We start from the raw sequence: 8,537 nt of genomic DNA, 5'->3' as shown, positions 1-8,537 counted from the left end.
TGGAAGAGATTATGCTGAGTGAAGTAAGTCAAGCAGAGAGAGTCAATTATCCTATGGTTTCACTTATTTGTGGAGCATAACAAATAGCATGGAGGAAAAGGGGAGATGGAAAGGAGATGGGAGTTGAGGGAAATTGGAAGGGGAGGTGAACCATGAGAGACTACGGACTCTGAAAACATATCTGAGGGTTTGAAGGGGTGGGGGTGGGAGTTTGAGGGAACCAGGTGGTGGATATTGGAGAGAGCATAGATTGCATGGAGCACTGGGTGTGGTGCAAAAAACAGTGAATACTGTTATGCTATAAAGAAATAAAAAATTAAAAAAAAAAGTTATTGTGTGTACTGTAAAGCACTGTATGAATGCAAGGCATTATTATTGCTATTGATTCCAACAGCTTAAAAATCTATACTTTTCTATGATAAGGCTTAATCATGCTTCTTGGCATACCAAATAAACTAGCTAAACCTCAAACTCTAAGATCCAAATGTTCATATGAAGCATGACTAAAAACAATCAAAACCATTTTGATCTGTCTAAATGTTATAGTACTTAATTTTAACATTGGCCTCTAAAAACTTCATTTATCCCTTATAGCTTATTATACATCACATAGAGAAAAATAACATTGTCTCCTATTTATTATGATTTATCCCTAAGGAAGAAAGATTTCTGTCATTGCCCCTTTACCAAATTTTTATGAATAAAACAGGATATAATGTTGAAGTCTGAACTGAAGAGAATTAGGGATTCTACTCCTCCTCCTTCCTTTTGCATGCAAGTTTGATTAATTTTACTATAATCCCACAGGCATTAAATATTTGTCCAATGAAATGAGAATATTGTTTTTAAAGAGGTTCTTTCAATGAAAAATGGATAATTCAACCAAAGGAAAATAAGGAAAAATTTAAATCAACTATAGAGTGTAAAATGTATAACATTGCTGTATAAAATATCTAAAACATTGAAGCTCCCTTTGTTGAGGTCAGCCATTTTTGCCAGAAGATAAAAGCTGAGATATGAAAAAAATAATATTTTCCTGTTATAAAGTATATACTGTGTAATTCCATAAATTCACAATAGATAATGATCAATTGAACTTGAGTGTCTTTAATGTGATTTAAGCCTGAGGTCCTTGCTCAATAAAATATTTTATAACATATAGCCAATTAGCAAAACAACATTTTTACCATTTTACAGTTTTCGTAATCATGTCTCTAATCTTACTAGTCTACAGAAGTCAATACTGGTGGTTACAAATCAAAGTGTCCACTCTCTTTCTCTCTCATAATTTATCTTTCACTTTGCAGAACACTTTCTCCAATAAAATGTCTTTCAGACATTTACAAATTTTAAAATAATGTCAAGAATATATGTGGAGCTACATAGTTTATTAAATTCTCTTATATGTTATATTTATAACAAAATATATTTTAAATCAAGGTTTTTAAATAATCATTATGAAAACATAAAATATGAAATTAAGACTTATTCAAAAGTAGATTTTAGATTGCACTTAATTTTATCACACCCTTAGTGACTAAAACAAATATTTATCTAATTTCTATCTTCAACAGTTTGTCAAATTGTTCTAATATATTGTTATAACTCTGCAAGTTTCTTATCAATCAGACTTATTTTAAATCTTTTCTGTAAATATTACCTTTAAAATGTCATTCAATACATCAAAATCCCATAAGAACCAATACTTAGCCCCTTATATTTTTATATATATAATTTCCTGCTATTAATAAGAACTTTCTTAGTACTATATTTCACTTCATACTCTGGAAAAGGGAAAGAGAAGAGCACACAGAGATCACACAAGGAAAACTCTTCCCAAAGGCATTGATTATCATGAGGTCCACACCATGGCTGATGTTGAGTTTGGCAGGCACTGCAGTGGAGAAGGAGAGGAGAAGTCCAGAAATACCTGGAAGAGGTAGCACTGTCATTCCATGAATGAAGGGCCTACAGGTGCCATTAGACACCCTTGCACCTTAGCATAGGTGCATAGACTTCTGCTGAAGGCAGCTAACCTGAACACTGGATTTTTGTGTGTGTGTGCTTTACTCCAAATTCCAAGCTCCTGTGCATTGATATGACTTCCCTTCTGGAGCACCCCTTCACTAGACCCAGCATAGCCTGACCCTCCCCCAGAGGAGCAGCACACATCTGCACCATGCCAGGTCCCTAATGTATGGAGTTTTAAAGCTCACCTGGCCTGGCTGGGATAAAACATGGGAATACTGCACTGCCATGTAGTCAGATGACCTGGATACAGATAGGGTGAAGGCTTGGAACAGAGATGCCTGGGACACAGAAAGGGAGATTGTTTGTGAGAGCATCCTGGATAGTCAGGGTCATTAACTCCCCCCTGGAGAAAGGAAGGAGAGATTTACCTCCCCCACCTTTTGGCATAAACTAACTTCAATAAGCAGGAGAGAGCCAACAGTGGTGAAAATATACCACTTACACCAAATTCCACCACTTGTGCTCTGCAAGTGCTTCTTTACTAGGGCAAGTGTGCCTGAGAACCAGAGCAACAAGTCCTTCCCCCAGAAGACCATCACAACCCCTCTGCATCCACCAAGTATACTGACCATAGAGGGCTCCACAATTCAGTTCTAGTGGAAATACTATTAGATATCTTAAACAATCAGACCAGAGCACACCTAGTTAAGACTCTCCACACTTTGGACAAGGTCCAAATATTCCCCATGTTAATCAAGGAGAAACTGCAGAGCACTTATATGAAGGAAAAAGCAGCCAAAACACAATAGCAAAGTACACAGCATATACACCAGAAACATTGCCTGAAGTGCCAGGACCTGGGAAATATATGACCTCTTCTTCATAAAGCCATTACTCTTAGGACCAGGAAACATAGTGGGCTTTCCTAATACATGGAAGAAGACAGATACCAAGACAAAATGCCAACATGGAAGAATTAATCCAAAGAAAGAACAACAAAATCCAGGGATCTCGTCAAAGAAAATATAAGTAATATGCCTGAACCAGGACTTAAAACAATCATAAAGATACTTGCTGGGATTGAGAAAAGCATAGAAAACACTAGGGTGCTCTTTACCACAGAGATAAATGACCTAAAACCTAGTCAGGCTGAAATAAAAGATGCTATCACTGAGATGGGAAACCAACTAAAGATAATGACCAAAGGATGGAAGAAGAATAAATAGGTGATATAAAAGATAAAACTATGGAAAATAATGAAGCTGAAATGAAGAGGGAAATAAAAGTATTGGATCATGATTGCAGACTTAGGGAACTCAGCAACTCCATAAGGCATAATAACATTGGTATCACAGGACTCCCAGAGGAAAAATAGAGGGAAAGAGGGGCAAAAGACCTTGTCATTTGAGCAAATGATGGTCAAAAACTTCCTTAATCTGGGGGAAGAAACAGACATTCAAATCTAGGAGGCACAAAGAACTCCCATTAAAACAACAAAAGCAAGTCAACAATATGGTAAAATTTGAAAAATATAAGATAAGGAAAAAGTCCTTAAAGCAGCAAAAGAAAAGAAATCTTGAACTTACGAGGCAAGACAGATAAGGTTAGCAGCAGACCTAACCACAGAAACTTAGCAGGAAAGAAGACAGTGACATGATATATACAACATGCTGAATGGGGAAAAATATACACCTAAGAGTAACTTATCCAGCAAGGCTGTCTTTCAGAATAGAAGGAGAGATAAATAGTTTCCCAGACAAATAAAAACTGACCACTAAACCTGTAAGAACTTCTATGGGGAAATCTTTGAATGGGAAAGACCAAAAGTGACAAAGATTAGAAAGGAACAGAGAAAATCTCCAGAAACAATTAATTTACAGGTAATAAATGGCACTAAATTCATATCTATCATTAGTCAATCTGAATGTAAATGCACTAAGTTCTCCAATCAAAAGCTGTAGAGAGTCAGAATCGATAAAAAACAAAAACAAAAACAAGACCCATCTATATGCTGCCTACATGAGGCTCATTTTGGACATAAAAACACCTGCAGGTTGAAAGTGAGGGGATGGAGAACCATGTATCATGCTAATGGATGTCAAAAGAAAGCTTGAGTAGTCATGCTTATATGAGACAAGCTAGATTATAAAACAGACTATAACAAAAGAGGAAGAATAGCACTGTATCATAAAAGGGGGCCTATCAACAAGATGATCTAATAATTGTAAATGCTATACCCTCAGCATTGGAGCACCAAAACATATAAATCAACTAATAACAAACATAAAGAAATTCATGGATAGTAATACAATAATGGTAAGAGACTTTAACACTCCACTTGCAGCAATGGAGAGATTATCCAAGCAGAAAATCAATAAGGAAACAATGGTTTTGAATGACATACTTGACCAGATGGCCTACAGATATATTCAGAATAATTCAACCCAAAGTAGCAGAATACACATTGTTTTTTACTTCACATGGAACCTTCTCCTGGACAGATCACATACAAGATCACAAAACAGGCCTTAAAACACAAAGACTGAGATCATATCATGAATATTTTAAGATCACAAAGCTATCAACCTTGAAGTAACCCACAAGAAAAAATTCAGAAAATTCGAACATACATGGAGGTTAAAGAACATCCTACTAAAGAATGAATGGGTGGTCCAGAAAATTAAAGAAAATATAAAAAATACATGGAAACAAATGAAGCAGAAAACATGATGGTCCAAATCCTTTGGGATGCAGCAAAAGCAGTCATAAGAGGTAAGTACATAGCAATAGAGACCAACCTCAAGACAGAAGAAAAGATTCAGACACAAAATTTGAACTTATACTTTAAAAAAGCTGAAAAAATAAGAACAAATGAAGCCTAAAGGCAACAGAAGAAGAAAAATAATATCAAAAACTAATGATGTATTGTATGGTGATTAACATAACACAATTAAAAAAGAGAAATCTGAAAAAAAATTAAAGCAGACATAAATAATACAGAAATGTAAAAAAATTTAAAAAAAGAAAAAAAGAAACCCATAGTAGAACAGATTAAAAAACAACAACAACAACAAAACAAAACCAGGAGGTGCTTCTTTGAAAAAAAATAAAGGAATTGGCAAACCTTAAGCCGACTTATCAAAAGGAAAAGAGAGGGATGCCTGAGTCGCTCAGTCAGTTATGCATCTACCATCAGCTCACATTGTGATCCCAGGGTCTTGGGATCAAATCCCGCATCAGCCTCCTTGCTCAGTGAGAAGCCTGCTTCTCTCTCTGCCTGTCTCTACCCCTGCTTGTGCACTCTCCCTCTGATAAATAAAGAAGTACATAAGTAAGTAAGTAAGTAAATAAATAAATCAATCAATCTATCATAAAGAAAGAGAAGAGAAATGATTCAAAGAAGTAAAATCACATCACAAATGAGAAAGGAGAGCTCACAAACAACATCACAATACTAACAATCATAACAGAATAGTATGAAAAATTATGTGCCCACAAATTGGGCAATCTGAGGGAATGGATAAATTCCTAGAAACATATAAACTACCAAAACTGAAACAGGAGGAAAAAGAACCCTTGAACAGACTGATAATTAACAATGAATTTGAATCAGTAATCAAAACTTTCCCAAGAAACAAAAGCCCAAAGCCAGGTGGTTTCCCAGGGGAATTCTACCAAGCATTTAAATAAGGGTTAATACCTATTCTTTGCAAACTGTTCCAAAAAATAGACATGGAAGGATAACTTCCAAACTCCTTCCTATAAGGCCAGCATTACCTTGATTCCCAAATCAGACAAAGACTCTACTAAAAAAAGAGAATTATAGTCCAATATCTTTGATGAACATGAATGCAAAAATTCTCAAAAAGATACTAGCAAATTGAATCCAGCAGTACATGAGAAGAATTATTTATCATGATCAAATGGTATTTATTCCTGGGCAGTAAGAGTTGTTCAATATTCTCAAATCAATCAGTATGAAACAAAATATTAGTAAAAGAAAGGATAGGAACTATATGATGCTCTTAATGGATGTAGAAAAACCATTTGACAAAATACAGAATCCATTCTTGAAAAACACCCTCAACAAAGTAGGGATAGAGGGAACATATGTCAATACCATTAAAGCCGTATATGAAAGACCCACAGCTGGTATCATTCACAATGGGGACAAATTGAGAGCTTCTCTTCTATGGGCAGGAGGAAGACTAGGACGTCCACTCTCACCATTGTTATTTAACACAGTACTGGAAGTCCTAGCCTCAGTAATCGGACAACAATTGGTAAGGAAGTAGTCAAACTTTCACTCTTCACAGAGGACATAGTGTTTTAGGTAGAAAATCCAAGAGACTCCACCAAAAATTTGCTAGAACTGATACATGAATTCAATAAATTCACAGGATAGAAAATAAACCTGTAGAAATCTGTTGCATTTCTGTACACCAATAATGAAAAAGCAGAAAGAGAAATCAAGGAATTGATCCCATTTGCAATTGCACCAAAAACTATAAGATACCTAAGGAAAATCTAACTGAAGAGATAAAAGGGCTGTATGCTGAAAATTATATAGCACTTATGAAAGAAACTGAGAACGACATTAAGAAATGGAAAGATATTCCACACTCATGGATTGGAAAAAGAAACATTGTTAAAATGTCTATACTAGGGTGCCTGGGTGGCTCAGTGTGTTAAGCCGCTGACTTCGGCTCAGGTCATGATCTCAGGGTCCTGGGATCGAGTCCCGCATCGGGCTTTCTGCTCAGCAGGGATCCTGCTTCCTCCTCTCTCTCTCTGCCTGCCTCTCTGCCTACTTGTGATCTCTGTCTGTCAAATAAATGAATAAAATCTTTAAAAAAATGTCCATACTATCCAAAGCAATTTACACATTTAATGAGATCCCTATCAAAATTCCACCAGCATTTTTCAGAGAGCTAGAACAAACAATCTTAAAATTTGTATGTGACGTCAAAATAATGTTTAAAAAGAAAAGCAAGGAATCACAATTGCAGACTTCAAACTACATTACAAAGCTGTAGTCATGAAGACTACACAAAACAGACACGTGGATCAATGGAACAGAATAGAAAGCCCAGAGATGGATCCACAACTATATGGTCAACAAATCTTTGACAAGACAGGAAAGGTTATCCAATGGGAAAAAGACAGTCTCTTCAACAAATGGTGTTGGAAAAACTCAACAGCCACATACAAAGGAATGAAACTGGACCATTTTTTTAATACAATACAGAAAAAGGAATTCAAAGTGGATGAATGATCTAAACATGAGAAAGAAAACCATCAAAGTCTTGGAGAAGATCACAGGCAACAATCTCTTTTACATTGCCTGGTGCAGCTTTTTACTAGACACATCTATGGAGATAAGGGAATCAAAAGCAAAAAATGAACTATTTGGACTTTATCATGATAAAAGCTTCTACACAGCAAAGGAAACAATCAACCAAACTAAAAGGCAACCTTCAGAATGGGAGAAGATATTTATACATGACATATCTGATAAAGGATTAGTATCTAAATTGCATAAAGAACTTATTAAACTCAACATTCCTCCCAAAATAATCCAGTCAAGGAATGGGCAGAAGACATGAATGGGCATTTTTCCAAAGATGACAACAGAGTTGGACAACAGAAACATGAAAAGATGCCCAACATCCCTCATCATCAGAGAGATACATATGAAAACTACAATTAATACTACCTCACACCTGTAATAATAATAAAAAAATAACAACCCATGGTCCTCTCAATTGATTCAGAAAAAGCATTTGACAAAATCCAGCATCCGTTCCTGATTAAAATGCTTCAAAGTATAGGGATAGAGGGAACATTTCTGAACTTCATCAAATCTATCTATGAAAGACCCACAGCAAATATCATCCTCAATGGAAAAAGCTTGCAGCCTTCCCGTTGAGATCAGGAACATGACAAGGATGCCCTCTCTCACCACTCTTGTTCAACATAGTATTAGAAGTCCTAGCAACAGCAATCAGACAACAGAGAGAAAGAAAATGTAGCCAAATTGGCAATGAAGAAGTCAAACTCTTTCTCTTTGCATATGACATGATTCTTTATATGGAAAACCAAAAAAACTCCACCCCCAAACTACTAGATCTCATACAACAATTCAGCAACGTGGCAGGATACAAAGTCAATGTACAAAAATCAGTGGCTTTCTTATACACTAATAATGAAAATACACAAAGGGAAATTAGAGAATTGATTCCATTTACTATAGCACCAAGAACCATAAGATACCTGGGAATAAACCTAAAAAAAGGGGGAAAGGATCTGTACTCGACGAATTACAGAACACTCATGAAAGAAATTGAAGAAGACACAAAAAGATGGAAGACCATTCCATGCTCTTGGATTGGAAGAATAAACATTGTTAAAATGTCTATACCGCTTAGAGCAATCTATACTTTTAATGCTATTCTGATCAAAATTCCACCGATATTTTTTAAAGAGATGGAGCAAATAATCCAAAAATTTGTATGGAATCAGAAGAGACCCCAAATCACTAAGTAAATGTTGAAAAACAAAAATAA

The sequence above is a fragment of the Mustela nigripes genome, chromosome X (assembly GCF_022355385.1).
Source record: "Mustela nigripes isolate SB6536 chromosome X, MUSNIG.SB6536, whole genome shotgun sequence".
Lineage (NCBI taxonomy): Eukaryota > Metazoa > Chordata > Mammalia > Carnivora > Mustelidae > Mustela > Mustela nigripes.
This window is presented reverse-complemented; position numbering follows the sequence as displayed.